Raw genomic sequence first — 14,217 nt, 5'->3', positions numbered from 1 at the left:
CCCACAAATAGTACCTTTCAACTTAGATTCTGCTCAGTGGCTTCCCCTGCCCTGCTTCTCACCTACCCTGGACCGCCCTCAGATGACCCAGTGTCCCTCACATCCGCTCTGATATGCAGGACAGCCTGTGAGAAGGCAGCTTTTCCAGCGTTCTGGAAAGGTACAGAGAGGGCAAAGGACTGAACAGGACAAAGAAGGAATAGGAGCTGGGCTCAGGTGTTTTGCATGCCTCCCTGGCCTGAGGCCAGATGAGGACAGTGGAGGTTTCCCAGATTACAAGTGTATCCCACAGTAACACTGTCTATATTGTCTGAATTGTTCCCCAGTCTGCAGCTGCCTCGCTCCTATTGCACTTCTGAGGAGTATTATCTTCGTTCTATTGAAAAGAAACTGTCACGAAGGACCAACATCATCTTGACCATGGGCTCTGAGGCTGGTCCCTGAGCCTCTTTCTAGTGAATTCCAGAGAACCAGAGGCAGCATGGGTCAGAACACAATGACAGTCACGGCAGCCCACAGCACCACTGCATCAGCACACAGTCACGGCAGCCCACAGCATAGCACCACTGCACCACCACCTCTGTTTCTGAGGGGGAAGCGGAAAGAGGAGCACATCCGGCTGAAATCACCAGGTCTTTCTGAAACCAGATTCAATATCCCAGACTGGAATCTGGTCACGCTGGTGGGACAGAGTCCTTAGTCAGTGCCAAACATACCTAGGGGCTCTTAAAGATGAGGAAGATGGGTGGAGGGGGAGTTGGGAGAGGGGGAGGGGGGTTATGGACATTGGCGAGGGTATGTGCTATGGTGAGTGCTGTGAAGTGTGTAAACCTGGCGATTCACAGACCTGTACCCCTGGGGATAAAAATACATTATATGTTTATAAAAAAATAAGAAATAAATAAAAAATTAAAAAAAAAAAAGATGAGGAAGATGGAGGGGCAAGATAGCAGAAAGATAGGACACCCTGCTTCAACCAGTCCCCTAAAGTGAGCTAAATATCTACCAGAACACTCTGAACACCCATGAAATCAGCCTGAGATGTAGGATTATACACTTCTGGATCTCTACAGGGGCAGAAGGACATCAGTGGAGAGGTAAAGCGGAATGGGAACACTTGGACTGATATCGGAGGATAAAAAGGAGGAGGGAGCCACCAGAAGTGACCCACTGGAAAGTAACACCCCAATACGAAAGTGCCCTGTGACTGGGGACCAGCACTAACTTGGAGACTGGTTAAAAGCACTCAAAAAGAGCAAAAGATCTTAAGGGGCAACTGGTGGAATTAGGCAGTCATGGGCACAGGCCTAAACCCATGGTCCCAGGACACCCACTGCTGGTGACAACCCGTGCCAGAGAGAGTGCACTGGGGCCTCCAACTCTGAGCCTGTGGCTTTCCACTGCTTGCACCACTGTTTGGCTGGGTGCACTCCTGCCCGTGCCTGAGAGAACCCAGCGTGGTCTCAGTTTGGGATCCCCTGAGGCAGACTTCTGTGACCTGTGTGGTTGCAGGGTGTAAGTACACCCTGTGTGGGCATGGACTCCAGCAACAGCAGTCACCCAGCTTTAGGCTTGCCTGGACCAATATCACTTACGGTTTTAGTGGCACAGGAGTGCAGAGACAAGCGGGGGCCTGAGGCGACTACTGGCAGGGGTGCACACAGCCTGTAGGAGTCTGTGTTGTTCAGCTGAGTTTGCAGAGGCAGAGACTGTGTGTTCTGGACCATCCAGAGGGGAGCAGACTGGGACTTCTCTCTGAGGTGGAGGTCTGGGTGTGGACAGTTTGCTTTCCACTAAACATCAGAAAAGCTGCAAAAAGCCTGAAAATCCTATTTCCACAGAGCCAAGCCCCTTGATGGGGGGCAGAGCAACTCAGCCCAAACAGGACTGACTGAAAAACAACGTGACAGGCCCCTCCCGCAGAAGACAAGCCAAAAGAACAAGGGGACAACCACCACAAGGTCCCCATAAAACTGTAAAACCCCAATATCAGGAGAAAACAATATATTAAGCTCCTGGTATTGCCCCCAAATCTGTCTATTTCATAGACACAATTTCCTTTCTTTTTTTTTTAAGTTGTTCTCACGATTCTTGTTCTTTTCATTTTTTTAACCTACTTACCATTACAACTAGAGGTTTAATACAACATATTCCATAATAATTTTAACTTGAATTTTTTTCATACATATATCTGTGCTTCTTTTTTTTTTTTTAATGCACGTAGCTATAAGCTTCAAGGTAATCTTTTTTTCCTATTCAATACCACACCTATATATAAATAAGTTTAATTTCCCTGTATCACTGGAAGTTGAGTCTTTAAACAAAGATAACAAGATGCACCCAGGAAGAACCGAAATAACCTTCCTTGCCCACACTGAGGGTTTATAACCATCTTCTCATCTTAGTCTCCTGTTAGTGTTTCCATGTATCTGTTTTTGTTTTTGTACTATATAAGTCTTATTCTTGGGGTTCATTTTGGCTGGCTGGGTTTTTCTTTTTTATTTTTTTCCTTGTCTTTTACTTTAGTCAGTCTTTTTGTTTGTTCATTTTTGTTTATGTACCTTATAAATCTTACTTTGGGGGCTCATTTTGGCTGAGTTTTCTCTTTCTCTCTCTCTCTGTCTCTCGCTTTTTTCTTTTTCTTTCTTTTTGGTGGTGACTTCCGATTGCTCCAAAACTTTCCAGGGTGCACCTTGCCTGGATCGTGGTTGATATATTCAGCTATACATTCCCTCAACCATCTCTTACCAAAATGACTAGGAGGAGGAACACCCAACAGAAGAAAAATTCAGAGAATGTGCCCTCTGCCACAGAAATACTGGATATGGACATAAACAGTATGTCAGAAAGGTAATTTAGGGTAACAATTATCCAGGCAATGGCTAGGTTGGAGAAGACCATTAGTGGCAACATAGAAACTCTAAGAGCGGAAGTGAGGGCTGATCTGGCAGAACTAAAAAATGCTATCAGTGAGATCTAATCTAATCTAAATACTGTAACAGCTAAGGTAACTGAGGCAGAAGATCAAATTAGTGATCTAGAAGACAAACTGATAGAAAAGAAGGATCAGGAGGAGGCCTGGAGCAAACAGCTTAGAAGCCATGAAAACAGAATTAGGGAAATAAATGATGCCATGAAACATTCCAACTTCAGAATTACTGGGATCCCTGAGTGGGGGGAAGAAAGAGAGAAGATAAGATACACTTGAACAAATTCTGGATGAAAATTTCCCCAGTCTGGGGAATGCAACAAATGTTCATGTCCTAGAGGCAGAAAGGACACCCCCCAAGATCAGCGAATCTAGAAAGATCTCCAAACACTTAATTGTGAAATTGACGAATCATAATTTTAGACAAGAGGTCCTAAGGGCAGCTAGGGGGAAGAGATTCCTTAGATACAGAGGAAGGTCCATCGGAATAATGTCAGACCTGTCGACAGAAACCTGGTAAGCTAGAAAGGGCTGGCAATACATATTCAGGGCACTAAATGAGAAGAACATGCATCCAAGAATACTTTATCTTGCAAGGCTGGCATTCAAAATGGATGGAGAGATAAAGAACTTCCAAGACCAGCAAGGTGTATAAGAGTATGTGACCACCAAGCCAGCACTACAAGAAATATTAAGGGGGGTTCTATAAAAGAAGAAAGAACCCAAGAGTGACATAGAACAGAAATTTACAGAGACAATCTATAGAAACAAGGATTTCACAGGCAACATGATGTCAATAAAAATTTATCTTTCAATAATCCTCTCAATGTGAATGGCCTAAATGTTCCCATAAAACAGCACAGGGTTGCAGACTGCATAAAACGACAAGATCTATCCATATGTTGTCTACAAGAGACTCATTTTGAACCTAAAAATACATCTAGACTCAAAATGAAGGGAGGGAGAACCATCTTTCTTGCCAACAGGTGTCAAAAGAAAGCTGGGGTAGCGATTCTCATATCCAATAAATTAGATTTTAAGCTAAAGACTATAGTCAGAGATACAGAAGGACACTACAACATTCTTTTTTTTTTTTTTTTCAAGATTTTATTTATTTATTTGACAGAGAGACACAGCAAGAGAGGGAACACAAGCAGGGGAAGTGGGAGAGGGAGAAGCAGGCTTCCCACCAAGCAGAGAGCCCAATTCAGGGCTCGATCCCAGAACCCTGGGATCATGACGCTTAACGACTGAGCCACCCAGGCACTCCACACTACAACATTCTTAAATGGTCTATCCACCAAGAAGATCTAACAATTGTAAATATTTATGCCTCCAACATGGGAGCAGCCAACTACATAAGCCAAATGTTAATCAAAATAAAGAGTCATACTGATAAGAATAAATTAATTGTAGGGGATCTTAACATGCCACTCTCAGCAATAGACAGATCATCTAAGCAGAAAATCAATAAAGAAACAAAAGCTTTGAATGACACATTGGACCAGGTGGACCTCACAGATAATATACAGAACATTCCACCCTAAAACAAGAGGATACTCATTCTTCTCAAGCGCACATGGAACTTTCTCCAGAATAGACCACATACTGGGTCACAAATCAGGGTTCAACCCATACCAAAAGACTGAGATTATTCCCTCCATATTCTCAGACTACAGTGCTTTGAAACTGGAACTCAACCACAAGAAAAAGTTTGGAAGGAATACAAACAATGGGAAGCTAAAGACCTTCCAGCTCAAGAATGTTTGGAACAACCAGGAAATCAAAGAAGAACTTAAACAATTCATGGAAACCAATGAGAATGAAGACACATCAGTCCAAAACCTATGGGATACAGCAAAGGTGGTCCTAAGGGGTAAATACATAGCTATCCAAGTCTCACTCAAAAAAATTGAAAAACCCCAAATACACCAACTTTCTTTACACCTTAAAGAACTGGAAAATTAACAACAAATTTACTCCACCCCATGCACAAGAAGGGAAACAATTAAGATTAGAACAGAGATCAAAGAATTAGAAACTAGAGATACAGTCGAACACATCAACGAAACTAGAAGCTGGTTCTTTGGAAGAATTAATAAGATCAATAAACCACTGGCCAAACTAATCCAAAAGAAAAGACAGAATACCCACATTAATAAAATTATGAATGAAAGGGGAGAGATCATGACTAACACCAAGGAAATAGAAATAATTATCAGAAATTATTATCAACAGCTATATACCAATAAGTTAAGCAACCTAGAAGAAATGGATGCATTCCTGGAAACCCATAAACTTCCAATACTGAAACAGGAAGAAATTGACAACCTGAATAGACCAATACCTAGTAATGAGATTGAAGCAATGATCAAAAACCTCCCAAAAAAACAAGAGCCCAGGACCTGATGGATTCCCTGGGGAATTCTACCAAACATTCAAAGAAGAAATAATAGCTATTCTCCTGAAGCTGTTTGAAAAAATTGAAACAGAGGGGCACCTGGGTGGCTCAGTGGGTTAAACCTCTGCCTTCGGCTCAGGTCATCATCTCAGGGTCCTGGGATCAAGCCCCGCATTGGCTCTCTGCTTGGCGGGGAGCCTGCTTCCTCCTCTCTCTCTACTTGCCTCTCTTCCTACTTGTGATCTCTCTGTCTGTGAAATAAATAAAATGTATTTTTAAAATTAATTAATTTAAAAAAAATTGACACAGAAGGAAAACTTCCAGACTCTTTTCATGAAGCCAGCATTACCCTGATCCCCAAACCAGGCAAAGACCCCATCAAAAAGGAGAATTTCAGACTAATATCCCTGATGAATATGGATGCCAAGATTCTCAAGAAGATCCTAGGTAATAGGATCCAACAATACATTAAAAAGATTATCCAACATGACCAGGTGGGATTTATCCCTGGGATACAAGGGTGGTTCAACATTCATAAGTCAACTAATGTGACAGAACAAATCACAACCTTGAGATCATGACCCGAGCTGAAATCAAGAGTTGGTCACTTAACTGACTGAGCCACTCAGGTGCCCTGAGAATATCTCTACTTAAAATTTCAAAGGATAGGTATTAATTGCTCTAGAATTCAGTGGACTAGGTTGAGACAAAAGCTGGATTCTGATTTTAGAGTTCCCAGTCTCTTAATTGAATTAACCCACGTCTATTTCAATGAATCTATTGACATCTATCATCTACTGAAATCTATGGTATTTCTTTCTTACCACAAGTGCTAGGATTCCTACTGGTTGTTTCTAGTTGTTTCGTCCAAAGTTCCAATGGTGGTTTCCTAACAGAAGGGAGTGCTGGGTACCCTAAAACACTGAAGGAAGCCCCACAAGTGAGAGGCTCCCTGCTGCCTCCATCATTTGCACAAACCATACATTCTGTCCCTCAGGTTCTTCTTCCATGAAATCGATACACCAGTTCCCGCCTCTGCCTTCAGCTCAGGTCATGATCTCAAGCCCAGCATCGGGCTCTCTGCTCAGCGGGGAGCCTACTACCCCCCCCCAACCCCCGCCTGGCTCTCTGCCTACTTGTGATCTCTGTCTGTGTGTTAAATAAATAAAAATCTTTAAAAATTTTTCATTCACCAAATGATGCCTAGCTTAAACTACAGGATCAATCATAAATAAAACTTTGCTAAAACTATTTCTCTGCCCATATAAATAATGCCAAAACCATGCAAAGGGGACCGATTTTACAAAATGTAAAGTTTAACAGAAGAGTACCCACAAGCCGTCGATGTATGTTTATTTCTTTTTCTGCATTGGCCATTATCCTCTAGCTCAGCACTCCTGTACTTACTTGTTCCTGCTGTGTGATCCTCCAATAAAAGCTCTTCTGACTTTCTAGGAATATTAGGTTACAAAATACATATACATTTCTGTTGGAATCATTTAAGTGAAATCTGTAGAAGTCATTAGCTCAGTAAGTTCACAGAAGAAGGGGAAAATATTTGCCACAATATATTATTAGAGGGATTTAAACAGCCAACCAACCCACATGAGGTTGACTCCCCAAGCACCAGACTAGGTAGCAGAGAGCTAAAGCATGGAAACAAGCCTGCAAGTAACTGACATGGCCTTGAAAAGTGCGATAAAACACATTGTTTCTTCAACTACTCAAAATATCTGCAGAGTCATATATATAGTATGAAAGGTGGTAAGAACAGCCCGACTGGATTTAAGTCTGCTCTGTTGCCCTAGGAAACTCACCTTCCCCTCAAACCTGCCTCTTCTAGAATGCCCGTGTTGGCTTAGACTCTTGCCATCCTCTGCGTTGCAAAGCCAGAGAGGGCTGTAAATCAGGACAGATGCCTTCCTTCCCCTGGTCCCTCTTCCCTTCCTCAGTACCCAAGCTCAGTGCTTCTAACCTTCTGTCCCTTAAATCCCCCACCCAATCCTGGCCTTCATCCTTAGCTTCATGCCTTCAGTCCAGGGCTGAATTCAGGAAGCAGGCCTCACGAGCAGTGGCAGAAGGGACAGAGGTAAACACTGGGGCCATAAAGTCTCAGAGGGAAGGGACAGTCAAAAGGGACATCTTCAAGGAGGGGCATCTCAGTCTCAGGCATGGCCCACTGATGTAGGCAGGAGCGGCAAGGAGAGGCAGAGGCCTGAATCGCCTGTTCAGGAATCACCTTTTCCTTTTGGGGGGACCTCAACTACGATGTGGGTCATGGGAGCCTGGAGGTCCACATGAGATAGCGAGATCACAATGCGGGGGGCTTGTTCACAAAAGGGTTTGGATTCCATCATGCAGGTGACCTTGTGGAATTAACACGGGACATGCATTGATGCTCTCATTTCACAGACCTGTGTGAGCCAGCGCTAAGGAAAGGGAGGCTGGCCAGTCCATGAAAACCACACTGAAGGCAGTGCTTGGGAAGCAGAAGCCATAGGCAGGGAGAGGCCCCAGAGGTTCGTGAACACCAGACAGGAAAACCAACATGCCGGCTCAGACTAGTTTGAATGTCTCTGCTTTCTACTAAGGGATACCACCAATCATATTTTCCGTCTGTTCTTGGGAGTTCTGTAAGCCATGCCCAAGATATTGATAATAAAATAACATATCTCAACAATAATGTAATTACAATAATAAAAATTTGATCTCAGATCAAATTTTAAAAAAGGTTCCTAGATTATCTCCCATGGACAAAGTACCAGGTGAAGATCACTAGGAAGCATGAAATGCAGCTTCTCGGGCTCTACAGTTGGGTTGGCAATTGACCATTTTGATTTCTTAACCACACGTACAATGTTAAGCTGAAATATAATAAGTGCCAAATGATGGTCTGACCGAAGCGGAGTTGACTGCCTGCCTGGCAAGGAAAGTCTCCTCATTCAGGAGTCAGACCCGCAGGGCTCCCAGAAACAGAGAAGCCTTAGTGTAGAGTAAAAGAGGGGACAACAGAGCAAATTAGGCAAGACTGAGGTCAAGTCTCTACTAGGGCCATAGGGAAGAGAGTCAGCTCTTCTTTGGAATTCGATGCTTTCAAAGAGCCTGGTTTGGACAGGGGACAATGGGGTTGTGTCCACCTGCCAGCAGGCCTGGGATCATTCAGCAGATGCCCCCATACATGCCTGCTCCAAGCTTGGCAACACTGTGGCTTCAATCACACAACAATAGCACCCACCAAAGCATGCACCGTGCCTCCCTCAACCTCTGTTTTAATGGAATGACATGTTTTTTCTACATTAAGGACCTTGCACTAAGGGTTTTCTGGGGTAGGCAAGTGTTCTGGGATCATAAAAGATATGCCTCCTTCCCTGTGGGTTATCACATGCCCTTTGCCATGACTCTTCATACTTCCTGCCTGTGTCCTTAATTCCAGAACGACTTTTCCAAAGGAAAGGTCTCCCTCTGTCAGAATATTCTCTTCGAAATAGATCACATAGATCCTTCAAAAGCTATCTTGGTGCCTGAGAAATTCTCAGTGTCTGCTTTACCAGCTTAGCCATTTTCAGCCACTGGAAAAGTGGTTTTGTTCACTCTGAATCAATGAATTTCTATTGAAGCGTATGTTTCTCTAATACAACAATAAACTGGCATTTGGCAGTGATTTCAACACGTGAACAGGGCCAGCCTGCCATGAGAACAAAGCTACAGGAACAGAAGCAAGCCAGATTTCAATGAGTTCATCTATGGGGAAACCTTCCTCTGAAGGCTATTACTTAATACAAAACCAGCTGTCCTCGCCTCCGGGTGCTCAAGCTGCCTTCCCCCCCAGTTAGTCTGCACGGAGAGAAATGTTGTCTGGTCTAAGAAAACCAGAGAACCAGGCTACCACAAGGAGTTCCAAGGCCTCTGGCACTCTGCTGGTGCCTGGCTGAGTGTTGATTCACTCTCTCTCCAGAAGGCCTAGCTTCACCACACTTCCTGCAACCCATCCTGACCTTGGCCATAGGGAATCCTGGGCTTTGGCATCTGCCCCCTTCAGCGGCCTTGATCCCCTTCAGACCACATACCCGTTGCTGAGTCGTCCTGCCTTGACCAACCCCGACACCAGCTTCTTCAGTCCAGGAATGGCTCTTCCTCCCCCTCTTTCTTCTGCCCCCTTCAAAGAGCCAGCAGCCCCTCTTGAGCCCAGCCAGCGGCTTGTGCCTGCTCCCCACGAACAGGATGGCGGGCTCAAGTCAATTGCTTCCGATGAAATGCAGCTCTTTGAGTTCCCTCCTCTAAGAGAAACCTCTCACCTAAAGGAAGCACTGTCTGGCGTGTTTGTGTGTGGACACATCTTTCCATGCTGCTGGGCACAGAAGAGCACTTTCACCCCCGGGCAGTGCAACTAGGAGGCAAGGGCCCTAAGCAGTTCTTCTTCTTTTTTATTTAATTTTATTTTTTCAGTGCTCCAATATTTTCTTCTCAACACAGCCAGCTGAGTGTCCAAATCGCTAGGTGGAGAGCAGGGGCAGCACTCCCCATGACCTCCAAGGTAGTTGGTCTCGGATAGAGCCTGAGCATCTGATGTTCTGAAAAGCATTCCAAGTGATTTTAATGTGGGTGAAGAGCCACTGATTTAGGGAGAAAATGACAAAGATGTTCAACTGAGACTCCCCAGTGTACCCAGATGGAGAACATCCAATTTAAAAGCCAGTCCTACCCAGATCCCTGCCCCCTCCCGCCCACACCCACCCCCCACAGCAAGATACTCTCTGCAGCCTACAAAGTATGCACTGGAAAAGCATGTTGAGCTCCAGAGCCACGTTGCATTCAGATGGTGCCCCTGCAACCCAGCTGAGCCTCAGTCCCCTCCCCGCGCATTAGGAAAAGGGATCCACTAGATACATTTGTTTTCCATCCCCCCTCTCTTCATCTCTCATTTAAATGCAGCCTGGTTATATATGTACCTTTCTCCTTCTCCATAAAACGTCTTGTGTGTTGCCCTGAAATGAGATTTGGGTAGTGCCTGCCCTCTAAGTAAATAATAGCACCAAAACTATAAGCTCTATAATGCAATGAGGGGATGATATCACATACGATATTCCACAAGGCACAAAAGTCTCCATTCGTGGGACAAAAACCAGCCATGCTGCTAGAGGTACTGACAAGGAATCAGAGCTATCCAGCTCCCTGGATGCCAAAGTCAGGCCAGCAGCTCTCTGCTATGTAGCGACTGTCCACCATGACGCTTGTCACTTGTTGTTCCCTCTGTGCCTGGCTTCATATCCACTTATCAAGTAGAAAATTCATTTTAGAACTATTTTCAGAGCAAGTATGAAGACACGCTTAAGGATAAATTAGCTACATTACTTCTATTCAATGAAAGACATAAATCTCTCACCCTGCAATGAACTCAGCACATCGTAGGGAAAGCCATGCTCAGACGGGCCTGCTTCGATGAAAAATGGCCCAGAAATACACAAATGGCTGGGGTATATAGCAGAATTTGGAATAAAGCAGGTCTCTTTGCAATCTCATCTAAATGATTTAGCTATGGAAAGTATCACAAAGTTTTCTGTTCTATTGGTTTCGGAAAGTTTTAGTATCCAGCAAGCCTAGATCACAGCCACGTTCCAGACCTAGGCAGTCAAGTGGCCATCCCCACCTGGCCATGCCAAGACCTTCAAACTCAGTGTGTCTAAATCAGAACTCATCACCTGCCCTCCAGTGCTCGCACTCCAGATCTCAGTTATCCAATCAGAAACCTGAGGGTTATCCTGGAATCCTATCTGTTCTCAACCCTCTCCCCACTTCTTCCAGATCCCTAAGTCTTAGGCATTCCATTTTGCACACACCCTCATCTCTGTCTCTCCATCCCAGCTCACAGCTCCTGTTTCAAAGCGTTGCTTCCCAGGCTCCTCCAACGGCCTCCAAACCGCTCCCCTGCACTGAGTCTCGCCCCCTCAGATCCATCCAGCTTCCCACCACAATAATCTTAATGAAACAAACCTGATCACGCTCTTCCACTAAAATCCTTCCGTGGCCCCCCACTGTCTACAGAATGATGTTCACAGTCCAAAGTGGGGTACGCGATCACCCCCAGTACAACTTCTCCAACCTCAGGTCTCTGTCCCTCACCTTGAACAGTCTGCCACAGTCAAATGAGCCACTTCCCAGCACACTAGCCTGCTCCCATCCCCTGACCTCTGCGTTGCGGCCCCCTCCTGGTTTGAGGAACTCCCTTTCTGCCCCCAGCAAAATACAACCTTGGCTCACACCCCTCCCTGAAGGAAGAATTGGGCAGCCTGCGCCTTTAGCCCCTGGTCAGACCTTCTCTGGCGGCATCTACATTATCACACTTACTTATAACACAGCTGGAAGCTCCCGGAAGGTCAGAAGGCATCTTATCCTTCCAGCCTCGGCGCCCGGCAGTGCCAGTGCCACCTGACGCATGGGCATTTACGAAATATTGGTTAAATGTTTGTGTGTTGTGACGATGCCACCCTAACCTTTCCAAAACTGTTTTTCTTCACCATTTGTATGCTTTGCTTTTGGCTGCCTTCTTCTTTTTTTTTTTAAGATTTTATTTATTTATTTGACAGAGAGACACAGCGAGAGAGGGAACACAAGCAGGGGCAGTGGGAGAGGGAGAAGCAGGCTTCCCGCTGAGCAGGGATCCAGATCCAGGGCTTGGTCCCGGGACCCTGGGATCATGACCTGAGCCGAAGGCAGACACTTAATGACTAAGCCACCCAGGAGCTCCTGCTTTGGGCTGCTTAAGATGTGTAATTGCCTCGTTTTCCCACTTATAAATCATTGTCAGACGACCCAAATCAATCAATCAATCAATCAGCATGGGAGATTTATCACCTTCTTATCCCTTGAGAAATCATTTCTTTGTTCTTTATTCGCGAAAGAAGGGTCACACTTCAAGGCACTTCAACAGTTGATAGTGAGAAGTGACCAAAATGAGTTACTCCAAACTCCAGCCCTCCCTGCTGTTCAATGCCCTCTCCCGGGAAGTGATTACTGACACAGGCGTCGGTTGAGACACTAATTAGAGCAGAATGACCACAGCTAAAACCAAGGCTGGCCTCTGAAGTCTCTGTTTGCACCCACTGCCCGTGTAGACACAGAATAACTCTGAGGATAAAACCTGACTTCCCTGGCTTTGTGGCTTCGAAGCCTGTGAGGGAGTCACCTAAAAATAAAGGTGCCATTCTCAGTTCGGCCGTGGGCAGCCCCTGTGCCCACGGTCAACACTCTGGAAGGTTCTGGGCCCACTCAGAATTCCATCTGAAATGCCAAATATCTGCAGCGTGGCTGCAAGACCCAGCAAACGCCCTCTTCCCCCAGTGCTGAGTTCATACTGGAAAATGAGCGATTTAAATAGATGTTTCATTAACATGGTGTCATCCTGCTTGATGTTAATGTACTTAGAGTAACTGGTTGTCCCAAATTCTCTTCCATAGGATCATTTCATGCAATCCTCCCCAGGACAATCTGAAATTCTTTGGGTCCCAGATAGACAATCCAGAGAACCTAGAAACCAACCAAACAACCAAACAAATAAGCAAAAATCCTTCTGCCGAAAAGCTGTTGAGACCCATTTGTTCTGGAACACGAATCACATATAACAGCAGAACAGGACAGACCATCCTGACCACGTTGGTGGCCCTGGGTTTGTACCAAGGGCAAGACAGCATCGTTCAGCAGGCACGAGGGGTCCCAGAGAGACAAGAGGGAGAGGTAGGTTATTCAGGAGGAATGTGAGTAGGTAACATTTTGTTTTGAGCCCTAGAAGGGTTGTTCCCACTCTGCTTTGCTTATCTGTAAACAGATTCTTGCTCCGTGCTGACTCCAAACCCCAAATATTTCAAGGATATTTCTAACATTCTTTATTAATAGAAGGTCTTAAAATTTTCATAGCATAATGCTCAGATACACTCCCCAAACATGCAAAAGCAGGCACCCTATAAGGGCTTTGTTCCCCCCAACCCTGTGAGACACAGGGGAATGGCTTGATCGTGGCAACACAGGGAACAGACTGGACAGCACACCATTAAGACATCACTTTTGGGGGATGGGGGATCCAGCCACATCAGAATGGCTCTGTGTGTATCACCATGCTGGAGGCGGGATTTTGATTCAGTTCTAGCATACGTGGCAAACAAAATCAAAACCCAACGAAGAGGTGAAGCTCTTGAACAGTGCTCTCTATGGAACTTGCTGGATTCCAGGAGCCATGTGTGTGGCAGGAAGCAGAAGACCCATTAAAGAGTGTGCAAAGGACTCTGGTGGTGTTGGCACTCCAGGCTCTGCTCCCTAGGAGCCACAGAGCACTGGACAAGTGACTTTATTCTGAGCTTCATCTCCTGCTTGTAAAATCAAGCCTCGACAACAAGACAACAGAAACAGTATGAACAGCAGGGACGGCGTTAGCTACCCTCTATTGAGCACTCATGACTCACGACGTAGCAGGTGCCATGGAAAGCGCCCTAGAAATGCTGCTTAGGCACCACCTCCCTTCCTCCTGAGGACCTCGGTGAGGGAGAGATTCTTAACTTCTGTTCACGGGGAAGGCTCGGAGTTCAGTGACCAGTCCCAGGTCCCTGAGCTAGCATGAGTTCAAAACCAAGTCTACCTGACCGGTACGTTCTTTGGAAATCGTAACTCCAATGGCTGCCACAAAAGAGGTGAGATGAGATAGATATCGATCGATCGATAGATAGATAGATAGATAGATAGATAGATGTAGATACACACAACGTGCTCTGAATGCACCACAGGAATGTCAGTCATTGGTAACAGCGCCCACCCCCTCCAGCATTCCAATCATTGACCTCCGGGCACCCAGCTCCTGGCGCCCTCTCCCTCCCCTGGATGGGGACCCAAAGAATACGAA

The 14,217-nt window shown here is 45.5% G+C and overlaps 1 protein-coding gene across 1 annotated transcript in view; it reads right to left on the bottom strand.

The window, feature by feature from the left end:
- The window catches only part of CAMK1D (calcium/calmodulin dependent protein kinase ID), a 437,677-nt gene that overhangs the window by 264,589 nt on the left and 158,871 nt on the right, over positions 1-14,217 (bottom strand). The gene's annotated exons all lie outside the window — the stretch shown is intronic.

This window comes from Meles meles, chromosome 7, assembly GCF_922984935.1.
Source record: "Meles meles chromosome 7, mMelMel3.1 paternal haplotype, whole genome shotgun sequence".
NCBI classification, from domain to species: domain Eukaryota; kingdom Metazoa; phylum Chordata; class Mammalia; order Carnivora; family Mustelidae; genus Meles; species Meles meles.
Note: the sequence above shows the minus strand (reverse complement) of the source record. Positions and strands in the feature narration are given on the sequence as shown.